Source organism: Leucopleurus acutus (assembly GCF_964270905.1).
Source record: "Leucopleurus acutus genome assembly, chromosome: 5".
Lineage (NCBI taxonomy): Eukaryota > Metazoa > Chordata > Mammalia > Artiodactyla > Delphinidae > Leucopleurus > Leucopleurus acutus.
This window is the reverse complement of record NC_139147.1, coordinates 139303783-139327289: the sequence shown is the minus strand read 5'-3', so window position 1 is coordinate 139327289 and position 23507 is coordinate 139303783.

The window sequence follows — 23507 nt, the reverse complement described above, 5'->3', positions numbered from 1 at the left end:
ATTTCTGAGATTGTTGAAAGTTTTCTTCTCCATCAGAGAACCGTGGAACCAAAATATGGCCTGTTTCTAAAAAAAAAAATAAGAGACAAGGTTATGGATATGAATTGTAGATTTCCATAGACTCTGTGACACATGTTTCAAGAAAGTCACATGGGCTTTAAAGTTAGGCAGATCTGGGTATCATTTCTCAGTCTCAATAAGTGGGCTGTCAACCTTGCCCAAATTGCTTGTCCTCTTGTTTTCCTTCCCTTGCTTATAAAATAAAGAACATGACATATACCACAAGCATTGTTGTGATAATTAAATAACATTTATTAATCACCTAATATATGTAGTTTCCATATGTATCTCCCAATACTTCAAGTCATCATTCATTGAATTCAAGCCTTCATTGAACATCTGCATTTATTTAGGGATACAAATATGAATAAGACATGGCACAGTCTTGAAACTCAGAATTATTACAGCAGTCTAGTAAATGATTCAGATAAATAAAAATATAATTTCAATACTATGTTTTCAGTATGATTATGGAGAGTATGTGTTGAGGTAAGGCTAACTACTGTAACAGATAAATCTCTAAGTCTTAGCAGTTTAACAATTTTTACTAATGATTTCAACATATGTGTGCCTAATAGTTAGGTTGATGGGCTTCCTGTGTTCACATAGAACCCAGAATCCTTTCGTCTGATGATTCCATCCTCTTCTGAAAACATCTGCTTAATCTTCAGTGTGGCAGACAGAGAGGATGGAGGATTATCCTGGAGAGGTTCTCCAAGGCCAGACCTGGAAGAGTCACATATCACTTCTGCTTGAATTCCATTGGCTAGAAACCAATTACAAAGCCACACTTACCTGCAAGGGAGACTGGGAAAGGCCAGCTAGCTTTGAGCCCAGGAGTAAGGAAGTGGTTTATGAGCATCTGGACAGCCTCTGCAACCCAGAATTAAGCACAGATATGAAGGAAACACCAAATAGGACCACAGACTTCAATCTAAGGTGGGTGGTGGAGAGGGTGTGGGAAAAGACTTCCTGGAAGAAAGGATCATTGAATTTTGTTGAAAAATAAGTAAGCATTATCTAGGTAACAAAAGACATGAGAGGGGGCTTGTGGTGGTGGAAACAATATAAGTAAAGTCTTATCAGTGGAAATAATGTAAGTAAAGCCTTAGAATAAGTCAAATAATAGAATGAACAGCATAGTATAAGCAGGATACCATGAGCAGTTCAGTATTACTGGAGCAAAATGTGATGGAGTGTAATAGGTAATGAGGAAGGGGTGGAATAATAATAACACTGATAATAATAATAACATAATAACAGCTAATATTTATTGACCACTTATTAAACACCAGGCCCTGTTCTAAGCCTTTTATATGTATTAACTAATTTGATCCTCAGCAATCCTATGAGGCAGGCATAATTATCCACGTGACATGGGTGAGGAAATTAAATAATTTGTCCACAAATACAGAATGAATAAGTGGTAGAGCTGGGATTCAAACCCAGGCTATGAACTCCAAATCCTAACCTATAAGCATTTGAGCACTTCTGGTAGAAGATCCTAGTAGATCGTATTGGTTATGGGTAGCTTATTGAACCATGTTGAGCAGGGGAAGGGGTTACACAAGGAAACCGCATTCTAGGTCTATAGGTCACTCTGGTGGTTGGTGGAGGTGAATTAGTAGAGTGGTTCTCAAATTTGAGTGTGCTCTGGAATCCCCTGGAGAGCTTATTAATCCACAAACAGCTGGGGTGTACCACCAAAGTTTCTGGTTTGGTGGCTCTGGAGTGAGAGCCAATATGTGGGTTTCTAACAAGTTCCCAGGAGATGTTTCACACACATTTTGAGAATTACTGATTGAAACTGAAATATTCTTATTTGGGTGGGAAGTCATTGATACTTTGAGATAATAAATAGTAAGTACACAATATCATATTCCCTGCCCCACGGTTAGAATACCACCTTTTTTACTCTATTTTCTGAATAATAAAATGTCTATGAGACTTTTTTTGGTTGCTAGTTACTACCAATTGGAACAATATACTTAAGTAATTACTACATGGTACATATGCTGTGATGGTTTGCTAGGGCTTCCATAACAAAATACCAGACTACATAGTTTAAACAACAGAAATTTATATTCTTCCAGTTCTGGAGGCCAAAAGTCCAAGATCAAGGTGTTGACAGATTTGGTCTCTTCTGAGGCCTTTTCCCTTGGCTTGCAGATGGCCAGCTTCTTGCTGTGTCCTCACATGACCTTAAATCTCTGTGTGTGTGCCCCTGGTATTTCTTTGTCTTCTTGTAAGAACACTAGTCATACTAAGACCTCACCTTGTGGACCTCATTTTAATTTAAATACCTCTTTGAAGGCCTTATTTCCAAATATAGTTGCATGGATTAGAGCTCACCTGTATGACCTGATTTCAACTCAGTTATCACTTTAAAGGCTCTATCTCCAAATATGGTTACATTCTGAATCACTAGGTCTTGGGACTTCAATACATGAATTTTGGAGAGATATAATTCACCCCATAAATTTGCCAATTTAAGGTTACTATGAAGTGTTAAGTTTTTGGTGTATGACAGCAGTAAAACAGGGGGTACTCTATTTTTCCCAAATTGCCCAATTATTGACACTAGTGTCTAATCATTTAGTCAAATAGCTAAGGCAAAAGTTTCCATCTTTCAGGGACAGGCAAAGATCCAATGTTAGACATTATACTCTGCTGTTCAGGGTGTATACTCAGGACAATATACTCAGTTGGAATACAGGTACTTCATACATTAACAGTGGAAATATTAAGTGGTACAACCCCAATGAAGGAGAATTTGGTAATCTCTAGCAAACTTACATTGCATTTTCTCTTTCACCCAGAAATATCACTTCTAAGAACATGTTCCAAAAATGTATTATCAAAAGGTATGAAAAGAATGAGCATGATAACCCATTGCACCACTATTTTATATTATTATTTTACTAATACTGAAATACTGAAAATAACCCGCAAACATCAATATGTAACAGTTAAAGTATGCTGTATTCACGCAATAGAGAATTATGCAGCTGAAAAAAGGAATGAGGAATATATCTATATGCTACTATATCTTAGGATATATAATTACATGAAAAACCAAGGTGGAATAAATTTGGTATGGAATGCTATTATTTATTTAAGAAATTATATAAATTACATAAAAATGTTCACTGTCTATAAGAGAAAGGGAACATAGGGTGGAAGAAACAGGGAAAAAACAGTGTTTATAAAAATGCATTTTTCTGTAGTTTAATAAAAAGCATTTTTGAGATACAATTGACATCCACTAAACTGTATATATTTAAATGTACAATTTACTAAGTTTTGACATGTATAAATCCATTAAACCATCACCATAATTATGGTAATAGTCATTCATCACTCTCCAAAGTTTCATTTGTAATCTCTACCCCCTTCCCCTCTCCAAATGCCCTTTACATCTCCATATGACCACCTCTAACATGCTTTCTGTCACTATAGATTTTTTTCAGTTTTCTAGAATTTTATTTATTTTTTTAAAGATTTATTTATATTCATTTTTGGCTGCATCGGGTCTTTTTAGTTGTGGCATGCAGGATCTTTTGTTGTGGTGCAAGGGCTTCTCTCTAGTTGTGGTGTGCGGGCTCCAGACCACGTGGGCTCTGTAGTTTGTGGCACACAGGCTCTCTAGTTGAGGTGCAGGAGCTCAGTAGTTGTGGTGCGTAAGCTTAGTTGCCCAGTGGCATGTGGGATCTTAGTTCCCTGACCAGGGATCAAACCCACGTCCCCTGCATTGGAAGGCAGATTCTTTACCACTGGACCATCAGGGAAGTCCCAATTATCTAGAATTTCATTTAAATGGAATCACACAGTATGTACTCTTGTTTTGTTTGGCTTTTCTCAGGATAATTATTTTGAGATACAATTTATGTTGTTTCATAGATCAATAAGTCATTTCTTTTTATTTCTGGGTAGTATTGGATTGTATCGGCATTGGCATACTGGTTTATTTAATGATTCACCTATTGATTGAAATTTGACTTGCTTCAAGTTTTTGGCTACTGCAGATGAAGTTAGTATAAACATTTGTGCACTTTGTATTGACATATGGTTTCATTTATGTTTCACTTTTTAAGAAATTGCCAGACTGTTTTTCAAAGTAGTTGTACCACCAGCAGTTTATGAGAGTTTCCAATTTCTCTACCTTCTCAGCACTGCTATGGTGATATATAGCATGGTCAGTTCTTTTAATTTTAGCCATTCTAATAGATGTGTGATATCTTATTGTGGTTTAATTAGCTTGTTCTAAAGACTAATGATGTAAGAATTTTGTGTATTTTTTTTTTTTGCAACATTCTGGTGCCCTTAGCACCGGTATTTGTTTCTATTATTGTTGTTTTAGTTTTTATTGGAGTATAGTTGCTTTACAATGTTGTGTTAGTTTATGCTGTACAGCAAAGTGAATCAATTATACAGGTACATATATCCCCTCTTTTTTAGATTTCCTTCCCATTTAGGTTGCTACAGAGCACTGAGTAGAGTTTCCTGTGCTATACAGTAGGTTCTCATTAGTTATCTATGTTATACATAGTAGTGTATATATGTCAATCCCAGTCTCCCAGTTCATCCCACCCCCCTTCCCCCCTTAGTATCCATAAGTTTGCTCTCTACATCTGTGTATCTATTTTGCCTTTGCAGATAAGTTCACCTGTACCATTTTTCTAGATTCCACATATGAGCAATAGTGGACGATATTTGTTTCTCTCTTTTTTACTTACTTCACTCTGTATGACAGTCTCTAATTCTATCCACGTCTCTGCAAATGGCACTATTTTGTTCCTTTTTATGGCTGAATAATATTCAATTGTATATGTCACCCATACATCTTCTTGGTGAAGTGTATCTTCAAATATTTTGCCCCTTGCAATGTTGTAATTTATAAGAAAAATATACATTTGGTCATTCAGAAGACCAAAATACAGTTCTCATATATATTTGGTCTTCCTTCATAGTTCCAGGCTCACAGCTCCTAAAACCCTTGGAATTTCCTAAGTGTTGAAAGTAATAAAAGGTGTCTTTTGTTATGTTAATGAGGAGACTTTTAGAAAGCACCAGAGGACGGTGGCTCGTTTCCAGTAAACCAGGCCACATGATTAGGGGGCTGGAACTTTCAGTCCCATCCCTGACCTCCAGGGAGGAATGAAGGGCTAGAGGTTAAATCAATCATAAATGGCCGATGATTTAATCGACCATGCCCTAAGTAATGAAGCCTCCATAAATACCCTAAAGGGCTGGGTTCAGGGAGCTTCTGGTTTTGTGGACACCTGGAGTTTTGGGGATAATGGTGCTCTCCAAGGGGACAAGGAAGCTCTGTGCCCTCTCACCGTACCTTGCTCTAGGCATCTGGCAGTTCCCAACTTATATCCTTTTATAATAAACAGGTGATCTAGTAAGTATAATGTTTCTCTGAGTTCTGTGAGATGCTCTAGCAAATTAATCAAACCCAAGAAGGGTATCATGGGAGCCAGTAGGTCAGAAGGACAGGTAACAACTTAGACTTGTGACTGGCATCTGAACCCCAAGACGGAGGTCATTGGAACTTCCAACCTATAGCCGGTGGGGTCAGAAGCACCTGGACTTATAATTGGTCTCTGAAATAGGGGTGGGTGAGTGGTCTGGTAGGACTGAGCCCTCTACCTGTGGAATCTAATGCTGTCCCCAGGTAGATAGTGTTAGAATTCAGTTGAATTCTCAGACATCCAGCTGATGTCCAGAATTGCTTGTTGGAAGGTGTGGGAAACCACCCCCCATTCATGGATTGAAATTGGGTCCAAGAACCCCAAAGCATCCCCTTACACTGCCACCCCTTTTAACTGAGTTTCTTCTTTTCTAATTATTGAAGTCTAAATAATATTTACATATTCTGGAATCAAATCCTTTATCAGATATTTGCTTTGCAAAGATTGTTTTTTCCCAATCTATGGCTTCTCTTTTCATGCTGTTAAGAATGTCATTCAAGGGCTTCCCTGGTGGCACAGTGGTTGAGAGTCCGCCTGCCGATGCAGGGCACACAGGTTCGTGCCCCGGTCCGGGAAGATCCCACATGCCGTGGAGCAGCTAGGCCCGTGAGCCATGACCGCTGAGCCTGCGCGTCCGGAGCCTGTTCTCTGCAACAGGAGAGGCCACAACAGTGAGAGACCCGTGTACCGAAAAAAAAAAAAAAAAAAAAAAGAATGTCATTCAAAAATGCAGAAGTAGTTAATTTTAATTATTTCTAATTTATTCATTTTTTCTTATATGCGTCATGTTTTTGACATCAAATCTAAGTAATATTTGCCTAACCATGGTCACAAACTTTTTCTCTTGTATTTCTTCCAGAAGTGTTATAGCTTTAAGTTTACAATTTGGATCTTTGAACCAATTGTGTAAATTTTCATATATAGTGCAAGATATCCAAAAGGTTTTGTTTGTTTGTTTGTTGCATATTTACAGTCAAATGTTTCAGGAGCGTTTGTTGAAAATACGGTGATTTCCCCCATATAATTGTCTTTGCACACTTGCTGAAAATCAGTTGACTGTATATGTGTGGGTCTATTTCTGGGCTATATATTCTGCTTCATCGCCCTATTCATCTGTCTTCATGTCAATATCATACTATTTTCATTACTGTAGTTTTACATTGCCTTAACATCTGGTAGTTTTAGTCCTCCAACTTTGATTATTTAAAAGGCTCTTTGCATTTCCATATGGATTTTAAATTCAGCTTGCTAATTTCTACAAAACATTATGCTGGAGTTTGATTGAAATTACGTTGAATCTATAACTACACTGGGGGAGAATTTGTATGAAGCCAGTGTTTCACTCATTTATTTTGGTTTTCTTTAATTTCTCTCAGCAATGTTGGGAAGTTTTCAGCTACAGTCTTTCATATTTTTGTCAAAATTGTCCTTATGTTTGTATTTCATATTTTAATGCTATTTGAAATTGAATCTTTAAAGTGAAGCTTCAAAAAAGATTTAAATGAAGATTTCAAATGAAGATTTAAATTGAATCTTTAAAATCTTTAAAATAAATATCTGATTATTTGCTGTTAATATAAATAGAATTGGTTTTCTTATACTCATATCCTAAGATCTTGATAAGCTCACTTATTAATTGTAATACTTTCTTTTAAGATGCCATTAGGTTTTCTACATAGACAATATGATCATTTTGCTTCCTTCCTTCCTGTCTGAACTTTTTTTTTTTCTTGCGTGATTGCACTAGCAAGAAATTCCAGTACAATGTTTAACAGAAGGATTGCTTCCAGTTTGGTGCTATTAAAAATAAAACTTTCTCATTTCTTATTTTAGAAGAAAATTATTTAGTATTTCATGATTAAGTATAATATTAACTGAAGGGTTTTTTTTTTTTGTAGATGCCTTTTATTAGGTTGAGAAAGTTCCCTTTTCTTCTCAGTTTGTGCAGAATTTTTATCATGAATAGATATTTCATTTTATCAAATGCTTTTTCTGAATCTATTGAGATGATAATATAGTTTTCCTTTTATAGCATGACAATGTGGTAAATTATATTTATTGATTTTTGAATGCTAAACCAACATTGCATTCCTGGGATAAACCTTATTTGGTAATGATGTATCATCTTTTAATACATCATTTGAATTTTAAAAATTTTGTTAAGAATTTTTGCGTCTAGTTTAATGGTCTAGTTTAATTTTGGTCTATAGTTTAATTTTGGTCTATAGTTTACTTTTCTTGTAACATCTCTGGTCTCTGGTTTTTGTTTGTTTGCTTGTTTGTGTTTTGTATCAGACTCATTCCTTCCTCATAGAATGAAATGGGAGGTATACCTTCCTCTTGAATTATCTGGAAATTTTTGTAAAAGGGATATTATATATTCCTTAAGTGTTTGGTAAAATTCTCAAGTGAAGCCATCTGATCTTGGAGTTTTCTTTGTGGGAAGAATTTTAACTGCAAGTTCAATTTCAGTAATAGATGTGGGACTATTCATGTAACCTAATTCTTTATGAATGAACTTTAGAAGTTTATATCTTTAAGGAATTTACTCATTTCACCTAGTTATCAAATATGTTGGCATAAAATGGTTTCTATTATTTATTTATTATCTTTTTAATATCCACACAATCTGTTTTGATGTCATCTCATATTTGATATTTACAGTGTGTCTCTCTTTTTTCATGATCAATCTGACCAACATTTATCAGTTTTATTGATCTCAAGTGATTTCATTGGTTTTTCTCTTTTACTTCCCTAATTTCTATTGATTTCTGCTCTGACCTTTATTATTTCCCTCTTTGTTTACTTTGTTTTTTTTTAAAAGGTGGAAGCTCTGTTCTTTGATTTGAGACCTTTTTTCTTGCCTTTTTTTTTTCTATATGAGCATTTAGTGCTATATATCTCTCTTTCAGTACCCTATTAACTGTACCTCACACATTATGATATATTGTTTGTATTTTTATTCAGTTCAAAATATTTTCTAACTTCCTGTGATTTCTTCTTAGACCATGGGCTATTTAATTATTTAGAAGTCTGTTGTTTAATTTCAAAATATATGTGGATTTCCCAAATATCCTTGTGTTATTGATATATAAATAAATTCCATTTTGATTAGAGAACATACTTTGCATTATTAGAAATTTTTAAATGCACTAGGATTTGTTTTATGGCCAAAAATATAGTCTAATTTGTTGAAAGGCCTATGTACACTTGAAAAGAATACGTATGCTGCTGGTTTTGGTTGAAGTGTTCAATAAATGTCAATTAGGGTGAGGTGATTAATAGTCTTGTTCAACTACTCTGTATCTTAACTGAGTTTCTGTTTACTTTTATTAATTATTGAAAGAGGCTTATTGACATCTCTGATGATAATGATGGATATGCCTATTTCTTTTCTCAGTTCTATCAGTTTTTGCTTTATCTATTTTTAAGCTCTGTTGTAAAGTGAAATAAACATTCAGGATTGTTACACCTCACTTGGAAAATTGACAAATAAACATTTAAGATTGTTACCCTTGCTTGGAGAATTGACCCCTTGGTCATGAAATGACTCTTTATCCATGGTAATGTTCTTTGCTCTAAGATCTACTTTTTTATTATTAATATAGCCATTCACTTTTATTATTGTAATCATGGTGCATTTTCCACTCTTTATTTTTAATCTATTTGTGTTATTTTTAAAGTGGGTCTCTTCCAGGCAGCATATAGTTGAGTATTCTTCTTCTTCTTTTTTTTTTTTTTGCAAGAGTCTGGATTTTTAGTTAAAAAAAGGCTGAAGAATCAATCATTCACAAAATGGACTTGAAGTTAAACACCGCTTTTTATATGTTTTTTATGTTGTTTTCATGTTTTGGCTATAAACAGCAAACACATTCCCCTTGCCTTCACTATTTTCAGTTTCATTGCCCTGCAAAACAGCCTGTTGCTCCCTTCTTCTCCCTGTGATTTCAGTCCTTGTGTGTATCCCAGGTGCTCCCATGGGGAGGAGGAGAATGCAGGGAAATGGGACTGGTAATAAGGCAACATTTGAGGGTACATTAATGGTGTGCACCCCATTACTTCTCTTTCCCTTTAAGTCAGTGCTGCTGGGGCAAATCAAGCACTTTAGCTGCAGAGTTCCCTGGAGTGGGAAATCCAGGTCTTCATAGAGCTGTGCTGCCCAGGTATATTTGCCACTAGCCATACAAATGTGAAACACCTCTCATGAGGCCCCTTCTCCATGGAAAACAGCTTCAAAATTAAAAAGATTATCTGACCTCATGATCCATTACTCTCCCCCCTATCCTCCCAGACTCCATTTTCTGTTTTCTTTTTTTTAACTTTTCATTTTATACGGGAGTATAGTTGATTAAAAATGTTGTGATAGTTTCAGGTGTACAAAAAAGTGATTCAATTATACATATACATGTACCTATACTTTTTCAAATTCTTTTCCCATTTAGGTTGTCACATAATATTGAGCAGAGTTCCCTGTGCTATACAGTAGGTTCTTGTTTGTTATCCATTTTAAATATAGCGGTGAGTATTATTCTTTTATCCAAGCCCACATTCTCTGCTTTTTAGTTGAGTGTTCAGACAACTTACATTTAATGTGACTATAATATTATTCTGTTTACATTTATTACTTTGTTACTTATTTTCTGTTTTTTGGGGTTTTTTCTATTTGTTTTCTTCCCTTTTGCCCTCCATATTTGCCTTGAGATATCTGGATACTGAAGGGGTATTTGATACTATTAAGAAGTTACAGACAACCTGTTATCAGAAGAAATAATACAATTGCACTTATATTATAAACAAGATTTCTTCTTTTTTAGAGGTACATAGTGAAATATTTGTGACTGAAACAATAATATATTTGAGATTTTCTTCAAAATAATCTGAAAAGGTTAAGTATGTGGGTCTATGGATGAAAAAAATATTGGTTGAAGTTAATAAAAGTGATGGATACCTGGGGGTTTGTTATACTGTTCTCTTACTTGCATTTGACATTTTCCATAATAAAATTTTTTTAAACAAGAAAATCCAAATCAGATTTTAAGACATTTTACACCAGTCATATTTAGAATAAACTCTTGGTACAAATCCCATAGCAGATAACTGACACATAATGGGAACTTGATATATCTTAGTTATTGTTGTCAATCTCACTAACAGTTCTGAAATCCTGTGTTAGGACTATGTATAACACACACTTCATTGACTTATAAAGCTTTGGGAAATTGTCTCAGTCTTATCTTAATCTACCCATTAGTAGAAATTAGAAAGTGGTGACTTCTTTCTTAAGCACACAACCCTCAATAAGTTGCTAAGGAGATGTGTTAAACTCTTAGGCATTCAGTCCGGGAGTTTCCTGTGTCTCTACAGATAACATCTTAATACTTTCCCACCTGTTTTTTTTTTTTTTTTTTTGGTCTTTTTCAGCAAGTCCCTTCCCCATTCTTGGCTCAAGTCCTTTGTTGTGCAACCCAATAATATTATAATAAAGTAAATTACATTCTCATAGCTGACTGTTAAATATTTTTAATATCCCAAAGCAGATAGAATACCCCAGGGGACATTCTACCCAAAACAACAAATGAAAACTCAATATGTTTAGTCTGACAAATAATTAGTTTTCCTAATTATGATTTTACTTACATTAAAAATTTAGAAATGCAAAGCAATAAGCATTTAATTGTATAATTAAATTGTCTTCAATAATCATAATCCTTACATTTATTTATTGTGCACTAAAGATTTTTATACAGGTTTTATAGATAGTTCTAATTCTTAGAGCGGTAGTAGAGATTTTTATTTGAATTTTATACATGGAAAAAACCCCTGGAATTCTAAATAAGTTTTTTAACATGCCCAAAGTCTCAGAACCAAGTGAATGGAAAGTCCACAAACTCGTCTGAAGCCTATCACGTTGCCAAAACCACAATTCTTCAGTGAGGACAGCAAAATTTTCATATATTTTAACATATTATGTATATAAACTTAAAACTGTTTATAGAATATTCAGGATCTTCATACAATAAAGGTTGAATTTTTCTGTCTGATAGAAAAATATATACATATAAGGAAACATATTCATATGTTATACATTAAAGGAACAAGTAATGAAAAAAGTAATTTTTAAAAGTAAATTATTTCTTTCCTTCTAAGAATATCCACATAGACATTTGACTAGTAGATGTGGATTATTACTTTATTGCAATGTTTGATATATACATGGTTTGAGGACATCTCACAAGACTTCAACATCCCTAGGTGGTAGATACTCAGGGCTGTCTGTATATGGTTCATGTGATATCCGGTTACTGAAAAGAAAATATTTATGACTCCCGGGAAAACTGGTGGGATGAGATCAGGTTGCTAATCCTTCCCCCACAACCACCACACTGTATAGCAACTAGACAAAAGAATTAAAAAAGAAAAGTCGGGGGAAATTAATTTAATTGTTACTGTATCTAATGAATGGCCCAAACCTCTTATCAGAAATCTAGAGGAATTTCTGCTATATATAGAACCGATTAGATTGTTCTGAAAGTAACTATCAAGGGCCAAAGCATGGCTTTTCCTCCAAGAGTATGATAAGTTATTGTTATAGTCGCATAGTTTGAGTAAAACATAATAAAATGCCATAATTCAAACACATATGCTGAAAGATTCTAGAGAAACTAAGAGGCAACTATTCTGAATCCCCTTTCTGGACACATTCTGACAAATAAGTGCCTCTTCTGAGTCAGGCACAGTATTGAAGCATCAGTGACACCCAGTGATCAAGGTAGACAGAGCCCAGGCTCCAGCAGACCTTACATTTTAGAGGGGAGACAAAAAAGGGGGAAATAAACCAATAGATTGATAAGCTAAAATGCTGGGTAGTGATTATTCAATGAATAAAAATGACATAGTCCAAGAAGGTAGAAGGGAGAGAAAATCTTACAGAAAGAGATAATGAAGAAGGAATCTCTGAGTAAGTGACCATTCAGCATGGCTTGGAATAAAATGAGCAAGTAAGCCATGTAAATATTAAAAAGGAGCAAATTCCAGGAGCAGCAAGAGCAAAGGCCCTGAGACTGCAATATGATTGACATACATCAAACTTGTATTTACAGAATTAGAAGAGAAACTGTAATTGTGCAGTTTTCTATAATTTACAGTTCTTAGTAGCAAGTTATACCAGTTCCTTCTAATGTTAGGGATAACTTCTAAATATGAGACAACATGGTCTAGAAGTTAGGAGAAACCAGAGGAAATAGAGACAAAGCAAATTATTATCATTTCACACTTCCAACCTAACAGTTGTAAAAGTATCTTCATAGGATGAAATAAGTGTGTGTCCTTACCAAATCTAATGTCAGTAAATCACAAAAGTGTTTTTGAAACCAACATCTTACCAACATGGCTGGTCCATTGTGGTGATGGGGACAATTTCCAGAAAAGGAAAACAATCTCCTAATATATTTAAGAAACATGACACAACCCAACTCTATGCTGTCTATAAGAAACTCACTTTAACCAAAGGTAGGTTAAAAATAAAAGGTTGGAAGTTGGTGTATCAACATTTTTCAAAGGAAAGCAGGAGTGACTATATTAATATTAAATAATGTAGTCTTTACAGCAAAAGAAAAACAAGAGAAATAGAAGCACATTATACAACAATAAAAGGCCAGTCCATCATGCAGCAATAGCAACCCTAAGAACCAAACAAGATAACTGTCAAATGTGTGAAGCAAAAACTGATAGAAGTAGAAAGAGAAATAGAAAAATCCAAAGTTTTCATTGTAGATTTAACACCCCTCTCACAACAACTGACAGAACAGCTAAACAGGTAATCAGCAAATTTTAAAAGAACTCAAAACCATCAACCAAAAGAATCTAAATTATATTTTTAAAAAGATTCTACTCAACAACAGCAGAATATACATTCTTTCCAAGTGCAACAGTTTTCAAGATAGGCTGTATCCTGCACCAAAACACAAAGTTAAAAGACTTATAATCATAAAAATTATGTTCTTGGAGCACATTGGAATCAAAGTAGAAAGGAATAACAAAAATATAGATGGAAAATCTCTGAATACTTGGAAACTAAATAAAACACTTCTAAATAACTCGAGTAAAAGAGGAAGCCTCAAGGAAAATTAAAAATACGTTGAACTTGAATAAAAAGAAAGATACAGCATAAAATTTGTGGACATAACTGTAGCTGTGTTGAGAAGGAAATGTACAGTGTTAAATATTACATTACGAAAGAGGAAAAGCCTCAAATCAGTAATCTAATCTCAGACCTCAAGGACCTGGAAAAAAAGGGAAAAATAATTCCAGTGATTAGAAGGAAGAAAATAATAAAGATAATAGGAAAAATCAATGAAATTTAAAACAGATAAAAACAGTGGATAAAATCAGTGAAACAAAGGTCTTCTCTTTGAAATAACAGAATTGTCAAACATCTAGCAAGGCTGAAAAAGAAAGAGAGAGTGAACACAAATTATCAATACAAAAATGAAGCAGGAAATATCACTACAGACTGTACAGACATAAAAAGGATAATAAAGGAATACTATTAGCAATTCTACATGCATAGATTTGACAACATAAAGAAAATGGACCAATTAAAGTGGTGTGTCTGCATCACCGTTCTGTGAAGACCATATCAGGGACCTGCTGTAGCCTCAGCATCCACACCCAATGCCCTGGATCCTCACTGGATATAGCCATGTGGCTGGAAAGGTCTTGGTGCTCTGGACAGGTGTCAGGTCTGAGCCTCCAAGGTGGGAGAGCCTAGTCCAAGACATTGGACCACCAGAGACCTCAAGGTCCCACATAATATCAATCAGAGAGAGCTCTCCCAGAAAACTCTGTCTCAACACAAAGACCCAGTTCTACCCAATGGCTAACAAGCTCCAGGGTGGGATGCCCCATGTCAAAAAACTAGCAAGACAGGAACACAACCCCACCCTTTAGAAGAGAAGCTACCTAAAGTCATAAGTTCTAAGTTCAAAGACATCCCAAAAGAGACCACTGGATCCGGACCTGTCCACCAGAAAGAAAAGATCCAGGCCCACCCACTAGAACACAGGCCCCAGTGTCCTCCACCAGGAAGCATACACAACTCACTGAACCAACCACACACACTGGGAGCAGACACCAAAAATAATGGGAACTACGAACATGCAGCCTGCAAAAAGGAGACCTCAAACACAGTAAGTTAAACAAAATGAGAAGAGAGAAATAAGCAGCTGATGAAGCAACAAGGTAAAAACCCACCAGACCATACAAATGAAGTGGACCTGAAAAAGAATTCAGATAATAAAGATGGATAGTAAAGATGATCCAAAATTTTGGAAATAGAATGAAGAACACACAAGAAAAGTTTAACAAGGAACTAGAAGAACTAAAGAGCAAACAAACAATGATGAACAAAACATTAAATGAAACAAAAACTTCTCTAGAAGGAGTCCATAGCAGAATAACTGAGGCAGAAGAACGGAGAAGTGACCTGGAAATAAAATAGTGGAAATAACTGCTGCAGAGGAGAATGAAGAGAAAAGAATGAAAAGAATTGAGGACAGTCTCAGAGACCTCTGGGACAACATTAAACACACCAACATTCAAATTATAGGGGTCCAAGAAGAAGAAGACAAAAAGAAAGGGACTGAGAAAATATTTCAAGAGGTTATAGTTGAAGACTTCCCTAATATGGGAAAGGAAATAGTCAATCAAACACAGGAAGCACAAAGACTCCAATACAGGGTAAATCCAAGAAGAAACACGCCAAGACACATACTAATCAAACTATCAAAAATTAAATACAAAGAAAAAATATTAAAAGCAGCAAGGGAAAGGCAATAAATATTATAGAGGGGAATTCCCATAAGGTTAACAGCTGATCTTTCAGCAGAAACTCTGCAAGCTAGAAGGGAGTGGCCAAACATATTTAAAGTGATGAAAGGGAAAGACCTACAACCAAGATTACTCTTAACTGCAAGGATCTCGTTCAGTTATGATGGTGAAATTAAAAACTTTACAGACAAGCAAAAGTTAAGAGAATTCAGCACCAGCAAACCAGCTTTGCAACAAATGCTAAAAGAATTTCTCTATGCAGAAAACACAAGAGAAGGAGAAGACCTACAAGAGCAAATACAAAACAATTAAGAAAATGGTAATAGGAACATACATATCGATAATTACCTTAAATGTATATGGATTAAATGCTCCAACCAAAAGGCATAGACTGGCTGAATGGATACAAAAACAAGACCCGTATATATGCTGTCTACAAGAGACCCACTTCAGACATAGGGACACATACACACTGAAAGTGAGAGGATGGAAAAAGATATTCCATGCAAATGGAAATCAAAAGAAAGCTGGAATAACAATTCTCATATCAGACAAAATAGACTTTAAAATAAAGACTAATACAAGAGACAAAGAGGACACTACATAATGATCAAGGAATATATCCAAGAAGAATATATAACAACTGTAAATATTTATGCACCCAATATAGGAGCACCTCAATACATAGGCAAATGCTAACAGCCATAAAAGGGGAAATCAACAGTAACACAATCATGGCAGGGGACTTTAACACGCCTCTTGCACTAATGGACAGAACATCCAAAAGGAAAATAAGTAAGGAAACACAATCTTTAAATGATACATTAAGTAAGATGGACTTAATTGATATTTATAGGACATTCCATCCAAAAACAACAGAATACACTTTCTTCTCAAGTACCCATGGAGCATTCTCCAGGATAGATCATACCTTGTGTCACAAATCAAGCCTCAGTAAATTGAAGAAGATTGAAATCATATCAAGTATCTATTCTGACCATGTTATGAGATTAGATATCAAATACAGGAAAAAAATGTAAGAAATAGAAACACAACAAGACTAAACAATACACTACAAAACAACTAAGAGTTCACTGAAGAAATTAAAAAAGAAATAAAAAAATACCTAGAAACAAATGACAATGAAAACACAACGACCCAAAATGTATGGGATGCAGCAAAAACAGTTCTAAGAAGAAAGTTTATAGCAACACACTCCTACATTAAGAAACAAGAAAAATCTCGAATAAACAACCTAACCTCACACCTAAAGAAATTAGAGAAAGAAGAACAAAAAAACCCTCAAAGTTAGCAGAAGGAAAGAAATCATAAAGGTCAGATCAGAAATAAAAGAAAAACAAATAAAGGAAATGATAACAAATGTCAATAAAACAAAAAGCTTGTTCTTTAAGAAGATAAACAAAAATGATAAACCATTAGTCAGACTCATTATAAAAAAGGGAGAACTCAAATAAGCAGGATTATAATTGAAAAAGGAGAAGTAACAACTGACACTGCAGAAATACAAAGGATCATGAGAGACTACTACATGCAACTATATGCCAATAAAATAGACAAGCTGGAAGAAATGGGCAAATTCTTAGAAAACACAACCTTCTGAGACTGAACCAGGAAGAAATAGAAAATAAGAACAGAACAATCACAAGCACTGATATTGAAACCATGATTAAATATCTTCCAATAAAGAAAAGCCCAGGACCAGATGGCTTCACAGGTGAATTCTATCAAACTTTTAGAGAAGAGCTAACACCTATCCTTCTCAAACTCTTCCAAAATATTGCAGAGGGAGGAACACTCCCAAACTCATTCTACGAGGCAACCATCACCTTGATACCAAAACCAGACAAAGATATAACAAAAGAAAATACTACAGGCCAATATCACTGATGAACATAGATGCAAAAATCCTCAACAAAATACTTACAAATAGAATCCAACCACACATTGAAAGGATCATACACCATGATCAAGTGGAGTTTATCCCAAGAATGCAAGGATTTTTCAATATACCAAAATCAATCAATATGATACACCATATTAACAAAGTGAAGAATAAAAACCACATGATCATCTCAATAGATGCAGAAAAAGCTTTCAACAAAATTCAACACCCATTTATGGTAAAAATTCGCAGAAAGTGGGCACAGAGGGAACCTACCTCAATATGATAAAAGACACATATGACAAACCCACAGCCAACATCATTCTCAATGGTGAAAACTGAACCATTTCCTCTAAGTTCAGGAATAAGACAAGGCTGCCCACTCACAACACTATTATTCAACATAGTTTTGGAAGTTTTAGCCACGGCAATCAGAGAAGAAGAAGTAAAGCTGTCACTGTTTGCAGATGACATGATATTATACTTAGGGAATCCTAAAGATGTTACCAGAAAACTACTAGAGCTAATCAATGACTTTGGTAAAGCAGGATACAAAATTAATGCACAGAAATCACTTGTATCCCTATACACTAATAATGAAAAATCTAAATGAGAGATTAAGGAAATATTCCCATTTACCATTGCAACAAAAAGAATAAAATACCAAGGAATAAACCTACCTAAGTAGACAAAAGAGCTGTATGCAGAAAACGATAAGACACAGGGGCTTCCCTCGTGGTGCAGTTGTTGAGAGTCTGCCTGCCAATGCAGGGGACACAGGTTCGTGCCCCAGTCTGGGAGATCCCACAGGCCACAGGGCAGCTAGGCCCGTGAGCCATGGCTGCTGAGCCTGCACGTCCAGAGATTGTGCTGCACAATGGGAGAGTCCACAACAGTGAGAGGCCCACATACTGCAAAAAGAAAAAAAGAAGAAGAAAACTATAAGACACTGATGAAAGGAATTAAAGATGATACAAACAGATGGAGAGTTATACCATGTTCTCAGATTGGAAGAATCAACATTGGGAAAATGACTATACTACCCAAAGCAATCTACAAATTCAATGCAATCCCTATCAAATGATCAATGGCATTTTACACAGATCTAGAACAAAAAACTTTACAATTTGTATGAAAACACAAAAGAGCCTGAATAGCCAAAGCAATCTTGAGAAAGAAAAACAGAGATGGAGGAATCAGGCTCCTGGACTCAGACTATACTACAAAGCTACAGTAATCAAGACAATATGGTACTGGCACAAAAACAGAAATATCGATCAGTAGAACAGGATAGAAAGCCCAGAGATAAACCCATGCACCTATGGTCAACTAATCTATGACAAAGGAGGCAAGAATATACAATGGAAAAAAGACAGCCTCTTCAGTAAGTAGTGCTGGGAAAACTGGACAGCTACAGGTAAAAGAATGATATTAGAACACTCCCTAACACCATACACAAAAATAAACTCAAAATGGATTAAAGACATAAATGTAAGGCCAGACATTATAAAACTCTTAGAGGAAAACATAGGAAGAAATATGTCACTCTATGACATAAATCACAGCAAGGGACTTTTGACCCACCTCCTAGAGAAATGGAAATAAAAACAACAGTAAACAAATGGGCTTAATGAAACTTAAAACCTTTTGCACAGCAAAGGAAACCATAAACAAGATGAAAAGACAATCCTCAGAATGGGAGAAAATATTTGCAAATGAAGCAAGTGACAAAGGCTTAATCTCCAACATACACAAGCAGCTCATGCAGCTTAATATCAAAAAAACAAACAACCCAATCCAAAAATGGGCAGAAGACCTAAATAGACATTTCTCCAAAGAAGATATACAGATTGCCAACAAACACATGAAAGGATGCTCAACATCACTAATCATTAGAGAAATTCACATCAAAACCACAATGTGGTATCACTGCACACCATTCAGAATGGTCATCATCAAAAAATCTACAAACAATAAATGCTGGAGAGTGTGTGGAGAAAAGGGAACCCTCTTGCACTGTTGGTGGGAATGTAAATGGATACAGCCACTATGGAGAACAGTATGGAGGTTCCAAAAACACTAAAATAGAACTACCATATGCCCCAGCAATCCCACTTACTGGGCATATACGCTGAGAAAAACATAATTCAAAGAGTCGTGTACCACAATGTTCATTGCAACTCTATTTACAATAGGCAGGACATGGAACCAACCTAAATGTCCATCGACAGATGAATGGATAAAGAAGATGTGGCACATATATACAATGGAATATTACTCAGCCATAAAAAGAAATGAAATTGAGTTATTTGTAGTGAGGTGGATGGACATAGAGTCTGTCATAGATAGTGAAGTAAGTGAGAAAGAGAAAAACAAATACCATATGCTAACACATATATATGGAATCTTAAAAAAAAAAGTTTCTGATGAAACTAGGGCCAGGATAGGAATAAAGATGCAGATGTAGAGAGTGGACTTGAGGACACGGGGAGGGGGTGAAGTGTAAACTGAGAGAAAGTGAGAGAGTTGCATTTACATATATACACTACCAAATATAAAACAGATAGTGAGAAGCAGTTGCATAGCACAGGGAGATCAGCTCGGTGCTTTGTGACCACCTAGATAGGTGGGCTAGGGAGGGTGGAAAGGAGACGCAAGAGAGAGGGGATATGGGGATATACACATGCATATAGCTGAATCACTTTGTTATACAGCAGAAACTAACACAACATTGTAAAACAATTATTCTCCCTCAAAGATGTTAAAAATAAATGAATAATTAATGAACCAATTTCTCAAAAAACACAAAATACTACAACTCATACAACATGAAATATATCATTTGAAATATGCTGCAATGATTTAGAAATTTAAATTTTTTAAATTAATTAATTAATTTATTTTTGGCTATGTTGGGTCTTCGTTGCTGCACCTCGGCTTTCTCTAGTTGCAGAGAGTGCCAAGTGCTCTTCGTTGTGGTGTGCAGGCTTCTCATTGTAGTGGCTTTTCTTGTTGCAGAGCATGGGCTGTAGGCAGGTGGGCTTCAGTAGTTGTGCCACGCTGGCTCAGTAGTTGTGGTGCATGGGCTCAATAGTTGTGGATTGTGAGCTCTAGAGTGCAGCATCAGTAGTTCTGACACAGGCTTAGTTGCTCCGTGGCATGTGGTATCTTCCTGGACCAGGGCTCGAACCCGTGTTGCCTGCATTGACAGGCAGATTCTTAACTACTGAGCCACTAGGGATGCCCCAAATTAAAATTCGTAATTAATAAATTTCCCAAAAGAATATCTCCAAGTTCAGATGGTTTCATTGGAGAATTTTACCAAATGTTAAAGAAATAACAACAATTCTTCACAATCTCTTCCAGAATATTAAAATGGAGAGAAAACATCGCACTTCATTTTGTGAAGTTAATGTTACCTTAATAACAAAATGAGACAAAGTTAGTACAAAAAAAAAATGAAGGAAAAGTAGAAACTAATATTTCTCTTGAATAGAGGTCTGAAAATTCTTAACAAAATACTAGCAAGAATTCAGCATTATAAAAATAATTTATATCACGTCAATGTGGGACAAGAAAACAGAGCTAGATGACATAAATAGGACCATAAGTAGGTCATGAAATAATTGAGAATAGAACCAATGTAATCAATAACTGCAAACACACACAATATTAGTTTGCATTACAAAATAAAATCCAGTCTTGAGCTATCTATAAGAGACTAATGAAAAATCTATTTAATAAGGCATACAAAAAGGATGAGCAAAATTATAACATTAATATGTAAAAAAAGTTATTGGGATTCCTATGAATATTACATAAAAAGTTTCAGATTAAAATAATTAAAGAACACCTAGCAGGAGGTTTATATTATAATCATAAACCATTAGGCACCATGCAATCAAATATATAAAGCAAAAAAAATAAAGCATAACAATAAATTAAAAGAAATACATTAAATTTGCAAGACTTTGATATCGTTATTAGTCCTTGATTATTCTAAGTACTAAAACTTAGTCCTTCAAGTAAGGGATCTATTGGTGAAAGTCCAGAGATAGTTCAGTGCTCTTTTTCAATGATATTATTATTAACTGACCATTCCTCACCACCCACTGTGTGTGTGTGTGTGTGTGTGTATCTGTGTGTGTCTCTCATCTCTTGCTCTTTCTCTTGTTCTGTCACAGTTTCTTTCTCCACCACTAGGTTCTGCATTCTTGTATTTTGGCTTTGGCTCTCTACAAGCAGCTATATATTTACATCATCTGCGTAAATGGCAATACAAATATAAAGAGACCTCACCTTTCCTAACAGTTCTAGAAAATACATGTGACTGTATTTGCTTGTTATGAGTCAACTGAACTGTGATGCAATCTCTGTGACCAGATATCGGATGTTCTGATTGCCTAGTCCTGGGTCACATGCTTAACTCTGGGGTCTCAATAGGTTCAATCTCACTTAAACCATACGGATAGCGTGGTTCACAAAGGAATATTAAGGTATTAGTTTCCAAAGAGAAAAAGGAAGCTGGGCAGGAACAAGCAATGTTGGTCCACTATAAGGATTTGAATGATACAATTAATAAGGTTAACCTTACAGATACAGACACCTGAATGTCATCAAGCTTCACCCTCCATAGGTGCAAATAAGGTCATATTAATACATGAATATGCTTTTGCTAGCTTGCAGCTCCCACTTTCATAGCAGTCGATTCTCTGTCATTATACCCTGCCCCCACCTATGCAAGTTCTTTAGGTTTTCCTATTCCTTCCAATAGTTCTAGGTGTCTATAGAGGTCTTACATGTTCACAGGTAATTTTTAAGCTATTGTTTCTTCTGCCACCCTAGCTATGTAGAAGGCTTCTTTTGTCATTCCAGTTGGGATATACTCTAGACTCAGTGCTTCACCTGTGATCAACTTCTTAACACCAACCTGTTTTCTGCAACCTGTTCTTATCATTTCCTCTGAGCCACAGGGCATACGTATACGTCTTCCTGATTTTCATCCCGGGGCAAAACTGGTATGTAGAGTATATTTTCTCCTCTTGTCCACCCATTTCCAAACATGTGCACAAACCTGTTCCCTCTATTTCCTGTGGTACTGCAGAAGGCTGATAATATTTAATGAATTTTATTAAAGAATGAGTGACATATCCTTCATGGGCTTGGAGAGCTCTTGACATTTCATCTTGGGATCTACTATAGGTGCTTCCTTGACTGGCTCCTAGGCATTGCCTCGAGCTCCCAAGTTGCCTTAAGAAAGCCTCTACTTCTTAGAGTGAAGGTTAAATAGGGTGACCAGGTTTTAGAAAGTCAGCCCATGACAAAGTCATATCAGACAAAAATACCGTAATAATGTAATACATATTAAATAATTGTCCATATATTAAATAATGAGTCATTAGTTTAACATACAAATATGAAAAATAAGTGTTCGAAATTCTGTATTCCTCTTTTTTATCTAACTTTCTGTTACATAAATGCTATTATTTAAGCAAAACACCAATAGGACTAGTAACAGTAGCAATTAATAGTAATTAACAGTAGTCTAATAAAATAAAAAATGTGTATGAAAAATATAACAATAATTTTATGCTCCTTTCTGTCCTCTGATTCAGCACTTTAACTTTTAAAATTCTTTATTAGATATTTATATTTTGCAGGTTTCATTATTTGGTATTCTAAAGATACATAACTTTAAGGACTTTTAAAAGGAGAACATAAATATAATAGAACTAATTAAACCAATATTACTTATATTTAATTTAAAAATAGTAATGACATTTTTTTTCTATTCCATGATGGAGTAGGATACTTTTACTCTTTCTGTTTTTTTTTTTTTTCAATAATACTTCTCTGAACTTCTTTTTACCTTTAGGATATCCTTTTATTCTCTTATGTAGTGGCAAAATTGAATATAGTTAAAGGCAAAATTCACACTGACTTGCAGGTTTGCTCTTATCAAAGCTACACTACATTGATTCTTGGTGCCAGTCTAATATGATAACATCAAACTAAATAGTTTTTCAACAACAGTGTGAAGGCATAGAATACTTAGGATTTTACCTACCAGCAACAGCAGCGCTTTTCATTTGTAGGGATTAATTTTCAGTTTCCAGCAATGTCATCCAGAGACCCCTAGTTTCTAGTCTGACATGTAAAGAGGTTGGAAGTTGTGACTTCTGCCCTTAAAATACAAAAAAAAGGGCTAAACAAACTGAAAATCTCCAACTATTCTTTGA